Here is a 20360-nt window from a genome sequence, read left to right as displayed (position 1 = left end):
GCGGAATAACTGTGTGAATCCATCTTGGACCCCCGCCCCCAAAGAAAGCGCCACAGGGCTGCGAAATAGGTCACGGACAGGCACCGGTCGCTGGATTGTGACGACAAAGCACCACGGCACAGCAAGAAAGGCTGCCGAACGGCGCCGGTCGCTGGGTCATTACGAGTACACAGGCACTGCCCCCTACAGCCGGCCCAAGAAAACAAAACGCATCTGTCAAAATGAGGCGGACAACTATAGAAATCCCGGGGGCGCAACTCACCAGGCAACAGATGGAGAACCTGACAGATGAACAGATAAGAAACCTGTCAGATGCTCAGTTCTGGGCCATTGTTATCAGGTGGCTTACAGAATTCACAAAAGATCTGGAAAAAGATGAGAAAGAAGCGAAAAACACTCATAACGAAAGGAACAAAACCACATACGAGACAGATGGTGAGGAAAAAAAATCCAGAGTTCATTTCAACAAACTGGAATATGGAGAAGGAACAAGCAGTCAACCAATGCAGAGAGAGGAAATGGGAAGCAACAATGAGAGGATCAGAAACCTCTGGGACAGCTATAAAAGGCCCAACATAAGAATCATTGGTTTGCCAGAGAGCGAGGAAGATGAACTAGAACTTGAAAAATTGAGTGAAAATATAATAAAGGAGAACTTCCCAGACTTGGGGAAGGAAATAGACTTACAGGTCCAGGAGGCACAGAGAGTTCCAAAAAAACTGGACCCAGGGAGAACCACTCCAAGACACATTATAATCAAAATGTCAAAAATTAAAGATAAAGAGAGAATCTTAAAAGCAGCAAGAGAGAAGAAAAGAATTATGTACAAAGGGGTCCCAATTAGACTATCAGCTGACTTCTCAAGGGAGACCCTGCAGGCAAGAAGGGACTGGCAAGAAATATTCAAAGTAATGAAAATCCAAAACCTACAACCACGAATACTCTATCCAGCAAAATTGTCATTCAGAATAGAAGGACAGAGAAAGTGTTTCCAGGACAAAATAAAACTGAAAGAGTTCATTAGATCCAAACCACTGTTATATGAGATGTTAAAGGGACTGGTTTAGAAAAAGGAGGATCAAGACAATGAAATCTAAAATGAAAACTGCATCACAAGAAACAACAACAGAAGCTAGGGAATTGAAACAAAGGCAAACTAAACAGGCAACGAGAGTGGAAAAAGAACTATAGGTACGGGGAACATATTGGGGGGAGGTCAACAGGGAGGGGGAATGGGGAGAGGGAGGGAGATGATATAGGAATTAAGGATCATGGTAGGAGGGAATAGAATAGACAGAGAGAGGTTGAGAAGAACTGTATGCACAACTAATGGACATGATCTAAAAGGGGGGGACAACTGGAGGGAGGGGGGCCACCGGGTGGAGGGGAGCAGAGGGAAGGGAAATTGGCACAAATGTAATATTATAATCAATAAAACACATTAAAAAAAAAAAGAAGAAGTGAAGAAAAAAAACCTATATATTTTTTCTCCATGTAGAAAAATATACAAAGTTAGATTAGATTTGGAAATATCAACATAAACTCATTTTTTAAAATATTCTTTCCTAGCTCTGTCCACTGAAAGGCCCTAGAAACTATGACAGTAACAATAAACATATCTACCTAGTGGCCAAATCTTGGTTGGTTTTTATTTTAACTGTTGTAAAATACACATAACATAACATTTATCATCCTAACCATTTTTAAGTTCAGTATTGTTAAATCAGATCTTCGTTTTAATACTATTCCCCATGAAAAGAAATCAGCGCTCTAGAGAAATGGCTGATATCAGGTCTGGGACAAGGAAAGAATAAGGGAGACTGAGACATCATGATGTGCCAGAAAGCAAGGAAAGCACTCCAAGACCACTCAGGTCAGATCAGAAAGACACTGGAGCCAACCTGGAGGCACTCCTATTGTGCAAATTGGGGTAAGACACTGGAGCCAATCTGGAGGCACTCCTATTGTGTAAATTGGGGTAAACTTAAGCATCAGAAGCAGCGGTAATTTATTAAAACATATTAAACAAATATAAAAATGAGTCCACAGTGATCCACAAAGAAGGAGAGAGCAGAGAGGGTTGAGGCCTCAGAGGAAAGCTCTTCTTTACAGAAGTCCAGATAATAATGGAGAAATACACTTAGAAAATCACCATTCTGCAACCTCTAAAGTAATCAGTGAGTCAGGCAAGACTCACTCAGTGAGATGCTGCTGGGAACAAGAGGTGTGCAGGGTGGAAGTGTACCTCACAATGGCAAGATTTTTCAGTCACGACCTTTAACCAAGTGATCACACACAACATCACTACCAGGGGATGACCTGCTACTGTGTGTCTCCTGATGCAGTGCAAAATGAAGAACACAGCATCACCTATAATTTATTCATGCAAAAATATTAACCTGAACCTAATTAAACCTCAGTCCTAAATCTCATCTTACAGAAAATGCAGGGGATAGAGGAACAGGCTAAAACACCATGAAATGAGACAAATCTAGAATGTCTGATATTCTATAAAATACTACTTCTGCCACATCCGGTATATCTACACACACACACACACACACACACACACACAGATAGAGAGAGAGAGAGAGAGAGAGAGAGAGAGAGAGAGAGAGAGAGAGAGAATAATGTAAAATAGATAAACTACTTTGACTGATACCTCCGACCAATCCAAAACCACCTGAGAGGTGACTAAGGGGACTAGATGATATTCCAGAGCATGATGAATTGGAGTAGTCCAAGCTAAAATAATCAGTTTTCTAAAATTGGGTCTCCCTTCTAACAGAAGCTTGGAGGAAGTTTCATCATATCTCAAATGCCCTTTTCATAAAATTGAAATTAAAATTGCCAGTCTCACTGAGAAACTCTGAGGCCTCACTAGTTAACATCTGTAAATATTGTGAGGCTGGAAAGCATTATGAAAATCAGATGTGCAAATATCAACACATGCCTGAGGTATGCAGAGAAATGAGCATGGGTCTTCCACACATCAGGGTGTGGGTGTTCAAAGGATTTAATACAGGTGGTGGCTCTTGTGAGGTTCTCTTTGTAACTTACCTTTCCAAAGGTATGACTGGAGAGTGAGGCCTCTGTCAGCGGCACATTTACCCCCAGAGAGAGGCTACATGATGTGGGGAAGGAGAGCTGGATGAATATTCTGTCACATTTTTGGCCCAGAGCCTTTGAACCAGTCAGTATCTGGAATAGCAACCCATTTTCCCTGTATTGGATTCAGAGTTGTTTCATTTTATCACAAGTCTTGGCTAGGCATTAACCAAAGCTGCATAGTTTAATTAAATACATATCAGAAAATGTGGTTAAAACTAACCAGTTCACCTTTCTAGTTTTCCAAAGACCTGTGCTTTGCTTCAGCTCCATCCAGCCCTAGTGCATTATTATTACTGTATATAAACTACAGAACCAGAGTCTAGTATAAGGAATCTCTATTTTTCTAGGCACTTTGATAATCATCATCTCAGTTGATTGTCCCAATAGGCAGAGCAGAAATTAAATGAATTTTGCAAGTGAGTAAACAGAGGCTCAGCCTATCCTGGCCAAGGACACATAACTAGAACATTTCAAAGCCGGAAATAGTCTATGTGCCACCACAGCCCTGAGCCTCACAGTGCCTTTCTTCCATCATCACACCTAGTCCTGATCTCCACCTAACCCTCAAACTAAGCTCACTCCTTGTGCCATCATGTGCCACCCAGCTTCCCTCAGGACCCAGGCTATGCTGTGAAGCTTCAAAACTTCTAGAGACTGGCCAGGACATGCACAGGCAAAAAACAAAACAAAACAAAACAATGGGGCCATCATCAGTATGTGATGATGTTGACAAGATGCCATTGTCAATTTTCTTCCAGGATCAGGATCCAAACCTTCTGCATGGAAGCACAGAATGCTAGATCAAGCAGAAAGCTTGGAGATGATCTGATCTAGTAGTACACAAACCTGACTTCCCATTGGAATCTGCTGGAAAGTTTGTTAAAAATAAAAATTCCCCCTCTTTTCACAAAGATGATACCCAAAGCGAAGAAGGAAGCTCCTGCCCCTCCCAAAGTCAAAGCCAAAGCAAAGTCTTTGAAGGCAAAGAAAGTAGTGCTGAAAGGTATCCACAGCTACATAAAAAATAAAAATAAAAAATAAATAAAGATCTGCATGTCACCCACCTTCCCACAGCTGAAGACACTGCAGCTCTGAAGGCAGCCCAAGTGTCTTAGGAAGAGCGCCTCCAGGAAAAACAAGCTTGACCACTATGCCATCATCAGCCAAGTTCCCCCTGACCACTGAGTCAGCCTTGAAAAAGATAGAAGACAACAATACACTTGTGTTCATTGTGGATGTCAAGGCCAACAAGCACCAGATCAAACAGACTGTGAAGAAGCCCTATGATATTGACATGGCAATGTCAACACTCTGATCAGGCCTGATAGAGAGAAGAAGGCATATGAGGTCTGTCCAGAAGGTATCCATACATGTAATATGAAAAATAGAAACATTTATTGAAGAAGATACAACATACAAGAAACATTGTACATAAGGCAATGATGCCTCAGTCCCCTTCACAGTAGGTACACTGGGACCTCACTCAGTTCTCCCAATCACTATCAGCTGCCCCATCGTATTTTCCTGAATTTCATCAACAGTCTGAAATCTCCGTCCTTTCAAAGGGGATTTTAGTTTGGGGAAAAGCAAGAAGTCACAGGAAACCAAATCTGAGCTGTAAGAGTGCTGAGTCACCTGAGTGATGTGATGTTTCGCCAAAAAACTCTGCACAAGATGTGATGCATGAGTGGACATGTTGTCATGATGAAGCTGCCAATCACCAGTTGCCCATACCTGTGGCCTTCTGAATCATCCAAATAGTTTACATAGAGGACTGTTCAAGCTTAATGCAAAATTTGATGCAGATTTATTGCTCTACTCAGTGATTTTGAACACAACACAGTACACATGCTCACTCAGTGGCATCTACCGCCCCCCATTGACTAGTACAGTGAAGTCATCATTGTTCATGCATGCACATTCCAGTCTACTTTCCTTGACTGCCAGGTTACGTCAAGGTTGCACAAATCATTCTTGATATGTTAACAATGGCTGGACTTTTCCCAGACAGACCTTGTATATTTGACTGGCTCCTGATTATGATGCTTTGGATGTTGCCAACAAAATTGGGATCATCTAAACTGAGTCCAGCTGGCTAATTCTAATCATAAAACGTTTACAATGTAAAAATAAATAAATAATAAAAATAAATCAAAATCAAAATTTCTCTGCATCACTCAGAGAGATTTTCATTCAGCAGTACTGCAGGTAAGCCTGCAAATCTATTTTATCAAGGTTCCTCGGGACCCAGCTGGAGGGAGTGCACTGAGCAGCAGCTTAGATCCACTGTTGGAGGAGTATCAAGGGATTCTCCAGGACAGGAGACTGATTTCCAGAGACAAAAGAGATTTGCCCAAGGTCACACAGCTAGACAGTGATTTATCACTTTCTGACCACATTCACACACATTATCGCACTGGGGCCTCTTACAGCCCTATCAGGTGAGAAGCTGCATGTCCTGCTGTTTCTGGGAGAGAAAGAAAGGCCTTTTGTGCACTCTAAACAACCTCTTCATAATAGTTTGCTAGAGCTAACCAAGTGCCACAGACTGGGCAGCTTAAATAAAGAACTTATGCTCTCACGGCCCTTGAGGCTAGGAGATAAAGGTGTTGGCAAGGCCAGTTTCTGATGAGACCTCTTTCCTGGGCTCCTAAATGGCTACTTCTTGCTGCTTCCTTTCTCTGTGTGTGGCTGTCCTATTCTCTTCCTATAAGAACACCCACCATTCATATTGGATTAGGGCCCATTCGCCCTGGCTGGTTTAGCTCAGTGGATTGAGCGTCGGCCTGCAAGCTAAGTGTCGCTGGTTCGATCTTCCAGTCAGGGTACATCAGAGAAGGAAAACTCTGACTCCAAAAAACCTCCGCTGCCTTGCGGCATACCTCTTCAGGGGAAAGGCTAAGGGAGTAAACCCCGACAGAAAATCCGGAGCCGGAGTCCCTAAGGCGGTTTGATGTTGTGGTCAACACCGGCAACTCCTGCGGCGCACCTGAAGCCAAGCTGTATTGACTCCGTCTTTCCCTTGGACCCTTCAGCTGCGAAGAGAGGGGAGGTCTGCTGCATGGGCAACAGCAGACCCTCCATATTACCCTGCCCAGGCTCTGTAGCTTCAGCGTCATCGCAAGATGTCGATTCAACACGGGAGGAGACAGATACCATGTCACTCCCAAGTCGGACTGCACAGCCATTCTTGGCAATGCAGATAGACACTTAAGAAGCTACACCATCGTCTCTCGAGACGGACGGCTGCCGACGACGACGAGGGCCCATTCATAGGACCTCATTTTAAATTAATTACCACTTTAAAGACCCAATTTCCAAATACAGTCCCATCTAAGGTACTGGTGATTAGGATTTCAACATAAGAATTTGGAGGGAGACACAATTCAGTCCATACCACTCTCCCTACTCCAAAGCGCTGAGCTGCTACTTGATTTAGACTAAAATCAAGGTAATTAGGAAATAAAAACTAAGCTTTCAAGTTTAGCATTAATTATTTTTAATGCTTTCTAAGGTCCAAAATATCTTTTGTGTTTTTAATGCAATGAAGGTTCTAAGAAATGTTATTTTTTAACCCAAGGGCTTAAAAGCTGTGTCCAAATTTATTATCAAAGAATGCTATAATTCACAAATAATTAACATTGCCTGTCTTTATAAAAAATTGATGGGTTCTGATTTTTAAAAGAAAACCTCTAAAAATAGATGTAGGAATGGGAATAAAACACCACATCTTGGAGCAGCTGAGTTGATGGAATAACAACTATCTTAATGTTTCATTGAACAAAATAACCTCTGACCTTGCTTGTGTCTTGCGAAGGCAGATTCTAGAGGTCAAAGGTTAATTGGCCTGGAAATGATAATATATTTATCAGCAAAATGAACTTAGAAATAATGTGTGAGTAAAGGCTAATCTGTTCTCATTGTCTCAAATTCCTAGGAAAACACAATGAAATTGACAATCTGTAGTCCTTGTACGGACGGGTACGCGCGCACGCGCGCGCGCACACACACACACACACACACACACACACACACAAAGACATTTTTCCTTCTTTTGTGGACTGAAGATGACTGTGCCAATACAAACTTCTGCTTTTCATCTTCTGAATAGCCCAGGGTAACAGTGCTATCTCTGACCCTGGGACATGTTTTTAGAAGCATTGGATCTTCCTCATACAAAATTAATTAATGGTGTATTCAAAAATCTTTCCTAAGCGACCCTTCCCTGATGCTCCCAATCCAACTCCCACCCACAGCTTGCTAAATAAAGGAGTTCTGCAAGATCGGGTTGTGCTAGGATACTGGGAAGGTCCAGTCTGCAAACTTGGGTTCTAATTTCAGATTTACCACCTATTCTGTGATTTGGGGTAAGTTCACTCAACTCTCTGGGCCTGAGTTTTCTAAAGAGTGAGATTCAATCACCTCTTAAGTCTTCGCAATGACTTATTCTTATTTTTTAAATGGAAAAGATATGAAATCTTGAAAAATGTATTTAAGTCTTATCTGTCTGACAGAAGAATAAAGAGATGAAGGAGGAGGAAGAAGGGGGAGAAAACCAGCAGGAAATGAATAAACTTTGGTCCATGAAAGCATTCAGTGGCTGGAGCACCCTATGAGGGGAGCATTCAACAATGGGATCCCTGCAAACACACCTCAACCACAAGAAGAGAGAAGCCTAAGCTGAACTGGGACTAGAACTCAGGTCTCCCAACTCAAAGCACAGTGTTGTCACTATCAAGCTGTGTGACCTTTGCAAAGCCACAGAAGTACCTCTGGCCCCAGGTTTCGTTATCTACTGAAGGCGGGAGTTAGATTAGATGGTTTCTCTCTTCTCTGGGATTGCATTAGTGAGACAGCTGGTATTGTTAATTGATAAGGAAGCAGTTCAAAGAGGATCCATCTGTTTTTAATTAAATTCCATTTGAGACATCTTTATAAATGCTCTGGGTCTAGGAGATAACATATTAGGAGATACTGAGAACATACATATTGAAGCCATATGGCATTATATAAAGGACAGACTCAATTAACTAGAATTAAACCAGTGACGGGTGAAAACTGGGAAGCCTATGCTTTCAGAGATTTGGTGAGGGAGTTAAACTTTATTGGGCATCAAAAAAGTAAGAGAGTATTTTCAGTGGAAATTGGATGTTAGCAGAAACATGAAATAGGAAATTGGTATTCCATGGCCTCTGACATAGTAAAAAAAAAGTAAGGAAAATAAGAAAAAAGAAGCCAGAGGTGAACTAAGAGAAATGGCTGGAAATGCCATCCACAGGGATGTGCAGTGGGAGAGAGAGGCACAAAACCTGAAGCAAATAACCATTCCTACCCACAATTCACATTTATCCAAGGGTTTTGTTTTTTGATTTCTGTTTTTTTAATTGATAAACTTTATTATTTTAAAGCAGTTTCAGGTTCATAGCAAAACTGAACAGAAAATACAGAGTTCCTATCTGCCCTCCGTCCCCACACAAACACAGCCTCCCTATACGAACATCCCACACCAGAACAGTGCATTTGTTACAAAGGATGAACCTACATTGACACATCACTATTACCCAAAGTCCATAAATTACATTAGGGTTCACTCCTAGTGTTGTACATTGGATGGGTTTTTGAAAAATATATAATGACATGTATCCACCATTGTGGTATCATACAGAATTGTTTCACTGCCCTAAAAATCCTCTGTGCTCTGCCTGTTCATCCCTCCCTTCCCACTCACCCCTGGCAACCACTGATCTTTTTACTGTTTCCATAGTTTGACTTTTCCAGGATGTCACATAATTGGAATAATATAGTGGATAGCCTTTTCATAAGGGCTTTTTAAACTTAGTAATGTGCATTTAAGTTTTCTCCAGATCTTTTCATGGCTTGATAGCCTATTTCTTTTTAGCACAGAATAATATTCCATTGTCTGGATATAGCACAATTTACTTATCCCCTGGCCTACTGAAGGATATCTTAGTTGTTTCCAAACTTTGGCGATTATGAATAAAGCTGATATAAGTATCCATGTGCAGGTTTTTGTATAAACATAAGTTTTCAATTCACTTGGGTGAATATCAAGAACTGTGATTGCTCAATCATATGGTAAGTGTTTAGCTTTGTAGGAAACTTCTAAACTATCTTCAAAGGTGGCTATACCATTTTGCATTCCCACAAGCAATGAATGAGAATCCTGTTGCCCCATATCCTTGTCAGCATTTGATGTTGTCAGTGTTTTGGATTTTGGCCATTCTAATAGGGATACAATGGTATCTCATTGTTTTAATTCACAATTCCCTAACGATATATGACGTTGAACATCTTTTCATATGCTCACTTGCCATCTGTATGTCTTCTTTAGAGAGGTAGCTATTCAGATCTTCTGCCCATTTTTCAATCAGGTTGTTCATTTTCTTACTGTTGAGTTTTAAGAATTCTTTGTATATTTTGGATAACAGTCATCGTTTGCAAATATTTTCTCCCAGTCTGTAGCTTGTCTTCTCATTCTCTTTACCATATTTTTAAAATAGTCAACATCTGGTTAAAATGAACAAGGTCAACTTTGAAGGGGAAAATAAATCACAAAGCATACCCCCTGAAGGGCAGGTATGGAAGGGCGGCCAGTTGGGGGGGAAAGGGGAGAGCAGTGTATAGTACAGTCCTGTCTCAGTACAAATGTCTAGTATATACACCCAAGGTGTGGGTAAAAGTACTAAAACAGCTTTCTCACACCATGTAGGAAAATTCATTTCAGGGAGTATACAGAAGTTTCAGATGAATGGCTGGTAATGGCTAGCACCATTTGCCTTATTTTTCCCCTCTTCTCATTCTTTTCATAATTCATCTAAAACATTTTGCAGGAGAAAAGGAGAAGCTCTACTGTTGCTTCTTCCAGGAAGCTTCATCTAGCCTTCCAAGTATTGGATGCCCTGCTTTTTTGAACCCGTTACTGTGCTAATCAGAGACTTCTCACACTTCATCCTGATGGTCTGGACACTTGTCAAAGCCCTCAATAGCACACAGGTTTCATGAGGCAGGAGCCACCTGCCTTATTTCCAGCTACATTCCCAAATCTAGTATAGTACCTGAAACATTATTAGCTCTCAGCAAAAATTTGAGGCATGAATAAATAAAGTAAGTCCTGAAAGATGAGATCAAGATTCCTGGCATTAGTTTGCTAGGGCAGCCATAACAAAGTACCACAAACTAGGAGGTTTACACAACAAAAATTTATTGTGTCACTGTTCTAGAAGCTAGAAGTCTTAGATCAAAGTGTCAGCAGGACCATGCCCCTACTAAAGATGCTAGAGAAGAATTTGTTCCAGTATTCCCCTAGCTTCTGGTAGTTTCATGGCTCGTGGCAGCATAAGTCCAACCTTCACTTGGCATTCACTGTGTGTGTCTGTCTGTTTTCCTGTGTCCAGTACCCCCTTTTATAAGGATATCAGTCCAATTGGATTAGAGCTACTCTAATGACCTCATTTTAACTTGATTACTTTTGTAAAGACCCTATCTCCAAATAATGTCACATTCTGAAGTCCTGGGGGTTAGGACTCCAAAATATCTTTTGCAGGGAGGAAAGCAATTCAGCTCAAAACACTCGTCTAGGGACTTTGACATTTATCCTGCAGGCAGATAGGCCCTTTAAACAAGAGTGTGACACAATCAGATTTGCATTTTGGAGAGAACGTTCTGGGAGAGGTGTGAAAGGTGAAATAGAAACATTCAAGACTAAGGAAGGAAGCAGAAGTAGGTCCAGGAGAGAAAGGTAATGAGTCCCAAACAAAGGCAGTAGCACTGGGAATGGAGAGAGAATAGTTTCAGAGAGATTTTGGACATATACAGGCAAAAACCCAATAACTAGCCAGGTTGCTCAGTTGATGAAAGTGTCATCCTGATACACCAAGGTTGTGAGTTTGATCTCCAATCAGGGCACATACAAGAATGAACCAATGAACACATAAATAATGGAATAACAAATCTCAATCTCTCAATCTCTCTCTCTCTCTCTCTCTCTCATTCCCCTTCCTCTCAAAAATCAATAAATAAAATTTGTTAAAAGAAAAAAAGACACAATGATTAACTGATGGTGACTAATTGGAGAGGGGAACTCCTCTTACCAATTTAGAGAACTGCAGAAACAGGAGCAGGTAAAAGAAGAAAAAAATTAAAGTTCAATATTCAGCTTGTAGGGTTTGAGGTATCTTGCACTCCAGTATTTGTCTGTCTGGATGTCAACACAGTCAATAAAATCCAGAATAATTTACAATGCCCCGATCCAGGATCGTCTAATGACAAAGGGATAAACACACATGGATTGCTACTTAACAACAAGACCCTAGTATTTCTTACAATTTTTTAACTTTTTATTTTGAAATAATTATATAAAGTTATTTTTTAAAGTCATATATCTTTCATACTATTAATTATTAATTAACATGATTAACAACTGTATTATTAATTGGTTGTGTGATTAATATTGACATAATATTAACTAATCCACAGGAAATCTAGTACTTTAGATTTTTTTCAAGGCAATAATTATTTACAGGAATTCAGAACAGTGCCTGACACATAATAGCCACTCAACAAGTACTTGTGATAAAATTAACTCAATATGTAAAAGTAATGTTAGAAGGGGAAGTACACCAACATCCCGTGTGTTACCAGAAGCTGAGTTAGTAAGTTTACCTGAGTTATCTCATTTAATCTTCATTCAACCTGTGAGGAGAGCAATTTAATTATCACTGATTTCATACAAGGAAATTAAGGGTATAACGTTTTTGCCTATTGAAACATGCTGGATGGATTCGGAGGGAAAATCTAGAGAGAGGTATAGCTTAGAGACAGACTAAGGGAAGAACTCTCCTCATCCTCAGAAGCCAGAAGTGTTGAATGAAGGGTCCATTTTCCTCAGGGACACATTTCAACCCACAGGATGTACGACATACCAGAGAACAATTGGTTTTTAACATCCTCAAACCTGGTCAACTGCTTCAATTCCATTAAATTCTAAAGCAGTGGTTCTGACAGCTTACTTTTTCTTTTTTTTCTTTTTAAAGAAATCCTATCAGTTGTAGCTCTATTATGCCAATAAAAGCAGAAAAAAATCTCTCTTAAGGACTCCCATCCACTTTTCCTTCCCTGGTCCCTCTCCCCCCATCTACCTGTTAGAGATCATCACACCAAATCCATCCCTACGTTAGACCTCTCCCTTCTTCCTCTGCCTAGTTCAGGCTCACCTGGCCTTTTTCCTATAGTTCAAGGCCCTGCCTGGTGACCAACTAAGCTGACAGCTACTAAGGGACAGTGGAGGAATGTCACTTCTCTGCAGATTCAACACAGTATAGGGCTAATGTCTTGTCCTGGACTAGCTCTTTGCAAACTTTGAATGTGTGATGACATCACAGATAAGCATCTGCTTCTACCTATTCCTGGGCTTTCCCAGGAACTCTAGGCAGCCTGGAGACCCTAAGGAAACACTCTGTGAGCCACCTTATGTTATTCTCTGTGTCCCAACTATTTCCTTCCATACTTCTCCATAGAAAGAAAGCTCATTCACATCCTGTTGTAACCTACAAGGCCCTCCAGGCTTCTGGGAAAAAGAGAAATTCAGTCTAGGCTAACACATTTATGAATATAAATATGCCCCAGAGAAGAAATTTACATTTCATCAATTGTGGCTTCCTGGTTAAGAGGTCTGAGATCAAAGAAGTAAATCTAATAGTGGAAATGTATTTTTGGTAGGAGGGCCTTGGGCTATTTCTTTAGTTACATAGTGATTTCTTTTTAACCTCTATTACACAATGACTCTGCCTTAAATGATGGAGCAGAAACCCTGCTGGTTAAATGCAGGGGAGTCACTAAATTAGACTCGGCACAAATGAGACTGATTTCTAAGAGTAAGATGGAACTTAATAGGGACATTATGTAAGTCTTACGTTAAAAAACTAAAAACATACCACAAACAATATGGAGATCACATGGTTCAGCATCTCCCAGCAGGGAAGGTATGAGGGTTCAGAGGGTGAGTTGAGCATGCAGTGCTTTATACAAAGCAGGGTTCAATAACATGTGTGGATGGATGGTTTATAAAGCAGAGAGAATTTTAAAACATAATCAGCCGAGCTCTGAGTCTGTGACCACTAATGTAGCCTTCTCAGAAAACATCCATCTTTTCCTTATCAGGAGCTTCTTCTTCACTGCATTCATTCCTCTTCATTCTTTCCTAGCCCTGAGTTGTCCAACTCCTTCCCTCTCTACAAATAACTCTCCATGGCCAAATGTTGAGAGTAATTTTACTCCACAGATAGCGAAGATCTAAGTATGCATCACTTCTTCAACAATGCTAGTTCTCAGAGGAAAAAAAATCCTAAATTGTAATACACACAACCTCAATTTCCATTTTGCCAGTGCCCAGAATACAAATACATATTACTGTCAAGATACTGCAGTGCTTAATCCTGTGTGCTTGACAGATATTTGTCTTTTAGAGAACCAGGCATGACCTGCAGTGGACTTGAAAGGATCTTCTGGGAGAGTTATGAAGTCTTCATCCCTAGAAGTCACAAAGATAGTTTAAATAATGCCCTATTTTAAGAAGGATGCTTGAGACATATTTGCCAGGCCCTTCCAACTCTAGAAAGATACATATAATTTTAAGGAAAATTACCTTTCTTCTTCAGTTTTACTTTTGTCAGAACTCACATTGAACCAGGTTCCACAGAGATATGGGAGCTTAATTATTTATCCCAATAGTGATTCTGTGTTCCCACCAGATGCCTCTTATTCTTCCCAACCACGACTAGTTACATAGTATGTGAAACCCAGTGCAAAATGAAAAAGCAGACTCATGTTCTAAAATTAAGCATGACAACAGCAGAACATAAAGCCAAGCACAGGGTCGTTGTAAGTGCAGAGCTCCGTGCGACTGCACAGGCCACAGGCCCACAAAGCCAGCCTTGCTTCCAGCTTTATGATTCTGCGCTGTGCTGGTGAAGAGAAAACCTGAAATCTCCAAATTCTCTGCTACCACCAGCCACTTCAGATATAAAAGGTCTGCAATATTAGCCCAAACAATAAAGGCCAAGGACCTCTATTAATGATAACATTCAATCCACTCTTCTCCCCCACAATGAAAGAAACAAAAATGCAGGTAAGAGCAGCTCTTTCATGAGGAAAGTGTTCAGGACAACTGTTAAGCATCTGTTCAGCCTGTTTCCTAAAACTGGGACACATGTTGCTTTGGATGGTGGGCTTTAAATGGGAAGGAACAGATGCTGTCAACTCAGGTATGTTAATAATTTTATCTCAAAATGCAATAAAGACACCCAGCTTCTGAAATAGAAGTTCACTTGAAATTGCCAACAACTGCGTGAAAACAAAGAGACGATAATTTTTGGAGTTCTGTCCATGGTGCGAGTACACCCAAGAAACAAGAAATGAGAACTAAGAAAATGCATCTGCTCTGCCCATCCGCCTCTTCCTTTAGAAGGAAACAACTGTTAGATGCAATGCAGGCTTGGCGAGTAACATAAGGATGGCCAAGAAGATAGTTTAAAATGTCTTCAGTTAACTACATCTTTCAATTCAGTCCAAATCTTTATGAAGGACCTGGGAGGAAGTAACTGGACACAAATAGAACAAAATTCAGGAGGGACAGTAGCTAAAGAAAAGAAATAAACTAAAACCTGGAAAGCTGTTTGTAAGCCAGGCAAAAAGGATCTCTGGGTCAAAAGTTGAACATGATTCAGTGATACAGAACAGGCCCCTGTATTGAAAAGCTCACTTTGTTCTGATTAGGAAAAAAAAAGTTAAAAATGAAAGGACTAAAGTCCAGTCTCTGATAATATTCAGCACAGAATAATGCTCTTATTGGAGTTCTGTGTCTAAATGCTAAGTTTTCAAGAGCCATACAAAGACTGAAGCTTTGGGGGAAAAAAATCCTATCATACAAAAGGAACTGGTTCATTTACCTCGAAGAAGAAATAATAAAGGGGTGTGGATGTAAAAGGATGGAAGAATTTTATTACTATCTCTCTCTTCTAGTAATGATCTTTTACTTACACCCTCACCAAAGCAGATACAAACTGTGGTCACTCCAGGTATATTTGTCAGAGTTCTCCAGAAAAACAAAGCAAGGTCTGTCTGGAAAAAGTGCAGCCAATGTTAATATATCGAGAACGGTTAATGCAGCATCGATGTAACCTGACCGCTAAGGCAAGTGAACTGGAATGCACATGTGTGAACAACGACAATTTCACTGTACTAGTCAGTGGGGGCAGTAGATGCCAATGAGTGAGCATGTGTATTGTGTGGCTGATGTTTCTTTCCCTCTTTCCCTCCCTATCCCTCTCTCTAAAAATAAAATTTTTTAAATCTTTAAAAAAATAACTATGGATACAATAATTTGTTAATTGTTACACAAATACAAAGATAAAAATTATGACATCAAGGACAGAATGGGGACTTCTGGTCAAGAAGACAGTGTAGGTCAACACTGTATTCCTGCTACAACAACACCAAAATTACAACTAACCATAGAACAACCATCATTTAGAAGCACCCAAAATAAAGCTGAAGGGAAGTCCTACATCTGTGGAATTAAAGAAGCAACCACATCAGATGGGTAGGAGGGGCAGAGACAATGAATGGGATGGTAACACGCCTGAGTGTTGCAGGTAAAAATTGAGAGGGATATCTTGGCTTCAGAGAAACCTCTGGAGGAGCAAGGGGTTTGAGTCTCACACAAGGCTCCGCAGAGCCGTATTCCAGTGTGAGGAAGAGAAGTTCCCATAACTTCTGACTGTAAAAACCAACAGGGATTGAGGATGAGGAAGACAGAAACTTCTGGAGTCCCAGGCAGTTCCTCTTAAAGGGCCTGTGCACAGACTTACTCGCACTCACATTCTCTGAGCTCCAGCACAGGGGCATCAGCTTGAAAGGCACCAGAGACACTGGGAAGGAACTGAACTGTATGGCATCAGGGCAAAAGCTGGAGGGGGAGCTTTCTCCCAGACAGAAGTTCTGGCAGAGGCCACTGTTCCTTTGCTGAGCCCTCCTCCCAGATGGTCAGCAGTTGGGTGTCATATCCAAGACTCCATCAACCTGTCTCACACAGTTTGCCCAGCCCTGGTGATTCCCTGAGGCCATGCCACACCCAACTTTCAGACCCATCCAAGCTGTTTCCAGTGCCTATTCCATATGCATGGCTTGTCTTGGCTCATGCTTCAAATTTTCCTAAATTCTCTCAAACAAACAGCATCTGGCCTCAGCACACCCCATACCTCGTGCTAAGTGACCCCAGCCCCAGCACTAGCAACAGAAGGCCTTGCTTTGCAGTTAGGCCTCCCCCGGCCACCTCCAGACCCAGCACAAGTAACAGATATCTACAGATTGCTTTGTAGCTTATGCCAGGTGGCCCTGGGAAGAACACAAGTGATGACTAACCTTGGCCTGCACCTTCCAAAAGGCCAGAGCCACAGCACCTAGTGCACAGCTTCAGTTCACATTGAAGCACTACCACCCAACCATCTCCAAAAGCAATACATTCAAGAGGCAGACTCAGCAGGCACCAGAGTTTGCTGAAGGAAGTCCTTCTCTATGGAAGGGGCCCCAGCACATCTGATCCTCCACAGTGGTCCAAGGTCGGTGGTCAGTGGTCACAGCCAGTCCTTGCACCTGACTGGCCTGGGTAAATCCCTCTCATTGACCTGTGGACAGCAATCAAGGCTCAACTACAAAAGAAGGACGTACACAACCCACACAGTGGGCATACCTCAAGTACCCAGCTTGGGTGATTGGGGAGGTTGTGCCCTAGAAGATGCCTACTGCATTAGGCCACTCTACCAAATCTGAGACATAGAAGCTCTACCTAATACATAGAAACAAACACACGGAGGCTGCCTAACTGAGGAATCAAAGAAACATGGCCCAAATGAAAGGACATTACAAAACTCCAGAAAAGGAACAAAACAAAATGGAGACAAGCAATCTACTAGATGCAGAGTTCAAAACATTGGTTATAAGGATGCTCAATGAACTTAGTGAGAACTTCAACAGCATAAAAAAGAACTAGTCAGAAATGAAGGATACATTAATTGAAATTAAGAATAATTTACAGGAAATCAACAATAAAATGGATGAAGCAGAGAATCAAATCAGCAATTTGAAATGTAAGGAAGAAAAAATACCCAATCAAAGAAGCAAAAAGAAAACAAAATAAAAAATAAAAAAAGGGGGAGGAAAGTGTAAGAAGCCTCTGGGACAACTTCAAGTGTAACAACATTCATATCATGGGGGTGCAAAAAGGGGAAGGGAGAAAGAAATTGAAAACCTATTTGAAAAAATGATGACAGAAAACTTACTTAACTTGGTGAAGAAAATAGGCATACAAGTCCAAAAAGTGTGGAGAGTCCCAAACAAGATGAACCCAAAGAGGCCCACACCAATACACATCATAATTAAAATACTAAAGATTAAAGACAAAGAAAGAATCTTAAAAACAGCAAGACAAAAGCAGTTAGTTACCCACAAGGGAGCACCCATAAGACGATTAGCTGATTTCTCAACAGAAACTTTGCAGGCCAGAAGGGATTGGCAAGGACTATTCAAAATCATGAAAACCAGGAACCTACAGCCAAGATTACTCTAACCATTAAAGCTATCATTTAGAATTTAAGGGTAGATAAAGAGTTCCCAAGACAAGAAAAAGCTAAAGGAGTTAATCACTACCAAACCAGTATTATATGAAATGTTAAAGGGTCTTCTTTAAGAAGATAAGAAATATGAACAATAAAATGGCAATAAATACATAGCTATCAACAATTGAATCTAAAAAACAAAACTAACCAACAAAACAGTAATAGAATCATAAATACAAAGAACGTTTTGATGGCTGCCAAATGGGAGAGGGATTGGGGGATGGGTGAAAAAGGTGCAGGAATTAGTAAATTTAAATTGATTATTACAGAACAGTCATGAAGATGTTAAGTACAGTATAGGGAATATAATCAATAACAGTCTAATAACTATCTGTGGTGTCAGATGGGTACAAGATTTATTGGGATGATCACTTATTAAGTTATATAGTATTTAATCACTGGGGTATATACCTAAAACTAATATAATAATGCATATCACCTATAATTAAAAATAAAAAATGATTCAAAAACACAAAGAAGGGTTTAAAGGGTAGAGTGTTTGTATATGATCAAACTTAAGCTGTTACCAACTGAAAAGAAACTGTTATAACTATAAATTTTTTTAAAGATTTTATTTATTTTTAGAGAGACGGGAAAGGAGGGAGAAGGAGAGAAACATTGTTCAGTTGCCTCTCACATGCCCCCACCTGGGGACCTGGCCTGCAACCCAGACATGTGCCCTTAATAGAATTGAACTGACAAACTTTCAGTTAAAAGGCCATCACTTAATCCACTGAGTCACACCAGACAGAGTACTATTTATTTTATATAAGCTTCAGGTAACCACAAAGGAAAAACATACAGTAGATACAAAGAAAATAAGCAAAAGGGAATTAAAGCATACCACTACGGAAAATCAATATACAAACAAAACAGTGACACACAAACAAAATGAATATAAAACAGCCAGAAAACATTTAATAAGACGGCATTAGTAAGTCCTTACCCTTCAGTAATTACATTGTGTAAATTGATTAAATGATAGTCAAAAGGCATGAAGTAGCTGGATAAACATAAAAAAACAAGGCATAACTTTATGCTGCCTATAATAGACATGCCTTCACTTTAAGGACACACATATGCATAAAGTGAAGGGATACAAAAAAGATATGCCGTGCAAATGGAAACCAAAAGAGAACAAGCGTAGCTATACTTCTATCAGACAAAATAAGCTTTAAGTTAAAAACTGTAAAAAGTACAAAAGAAGGTCATTATATGATGATAAATGGGTCAATTCATTAAGAGGATATAAAAATCATAAATATAAGGATGTCGCAAAAAATGTATCCACAATTTTAATGATTATAAAGTTTGTATTTATTAGCATACAATTCCCTTTCAACATTCACAATAAACATTATAAACGTACTTTTTTATACTTAGTGACTGTTTTCAAACTGATGACCATTCTGGTCTAGACATTGTTGGTAACATGAAGCAACAGAATCACAAACATCAAGAATCATTTCATTTGGTATTTCAGCACATTCTTTTTCAATAGCTACTCATAATTTGTCAATGGTTTCAGGTTTTGAACATAAACGTTATTCTTGAGAAATCCCCAAAGGAAAAAGTGTAGTGGTATGAGGTCTGGTGAACGCTCAGTGTTATCTACAGGATCTCTTCACCTGATCCATCTGTTTGGCAGGTTCTCATTAAGATAGGTCCTTACATCATGATGGTAAGGTGGAGGTGCTCCATCTTGTTGGAAATAAAAGTCCTCATCATGAAAATCTTTGTGAATACGTGGCACGGCTAATTCTTGCAGTACATTAAAGTAAGTGGCACCAGTTACAGTACCTGCAAGAAAGAAAAGGCCAATCAATCCATGCATAGATAAGCCGAACCACACCGTCAGTCCTGGTAAATTCACATGATGTTTCTCCATGCTGTGCGGATTTTCAGATGCCCAGTAAGTACAATTGTGGCAGTTAATTGTACCATTTAATTTGAATGTGGCCTCATTGCTCCAAACTAATCATCTTGGAAACCGCTGATCTTCTTCACATTTCGCTAAGTACCACTCACAAAACTCCATTCTCTTACTCTCCTATCTGGATGATCTTGGAGTGTAAGTTTTCCACCGGAAGCACTTCAGAATGAGATGAACACTTTCCTTTGGCGATCCCAATTCATGAGAAGCCTGCCGAACAGATGTTCTTCAATTTTGATGATTCGTTTCCAATACCCTTTCTTCCATGGCAGTGCTCGTCAATGTTCTTGGTTTTCTGGAACGTTGTTTATGGACATTCTGAACAGTTCCTTCTGTTTCAAAATTATCTCTGATTCATCTGATATTAAGTCTAGTAGGCAGATCAATTTGAAAATTTCTCCTAAATTGTCTTTCCACCTCTACCACATTTTCGTACTTCCAGTAGCACTTGAAAATAAATTTTCTTTGTTAAAAATCTAACCTAGTTTCAGCCATTATTTCTCAATGGTTAAATCTAAAACAAACAAAAATTCAGCAAGTTACCAGCTATTAAAGTATGGATACATTTTTTTTGCGACACCCTGTATATGCACCCAATGTTGGAGCACCTAATATGTTAAGCA

This window comes from Furipterus horrens, unplaced genomic scaffold (genome assembly GCF_987537825.1).
Source record: "Furipterus horrens unplaced genomic scaffold, mFurHor1.1.pri manual_scaffold_12, whole genome shotgun sequence".
Taxonomy (NCBI): Eukaryota; Metazoa; Chordata; class Mammalia; order Chiroptera; family Furipteridae; genus Furipterus; species Furipterus horrens.
The sequence above is the reverse complement of the archived record's forward strand: the minus strand, read 5'-3'. Positions refer to the sequence as shown.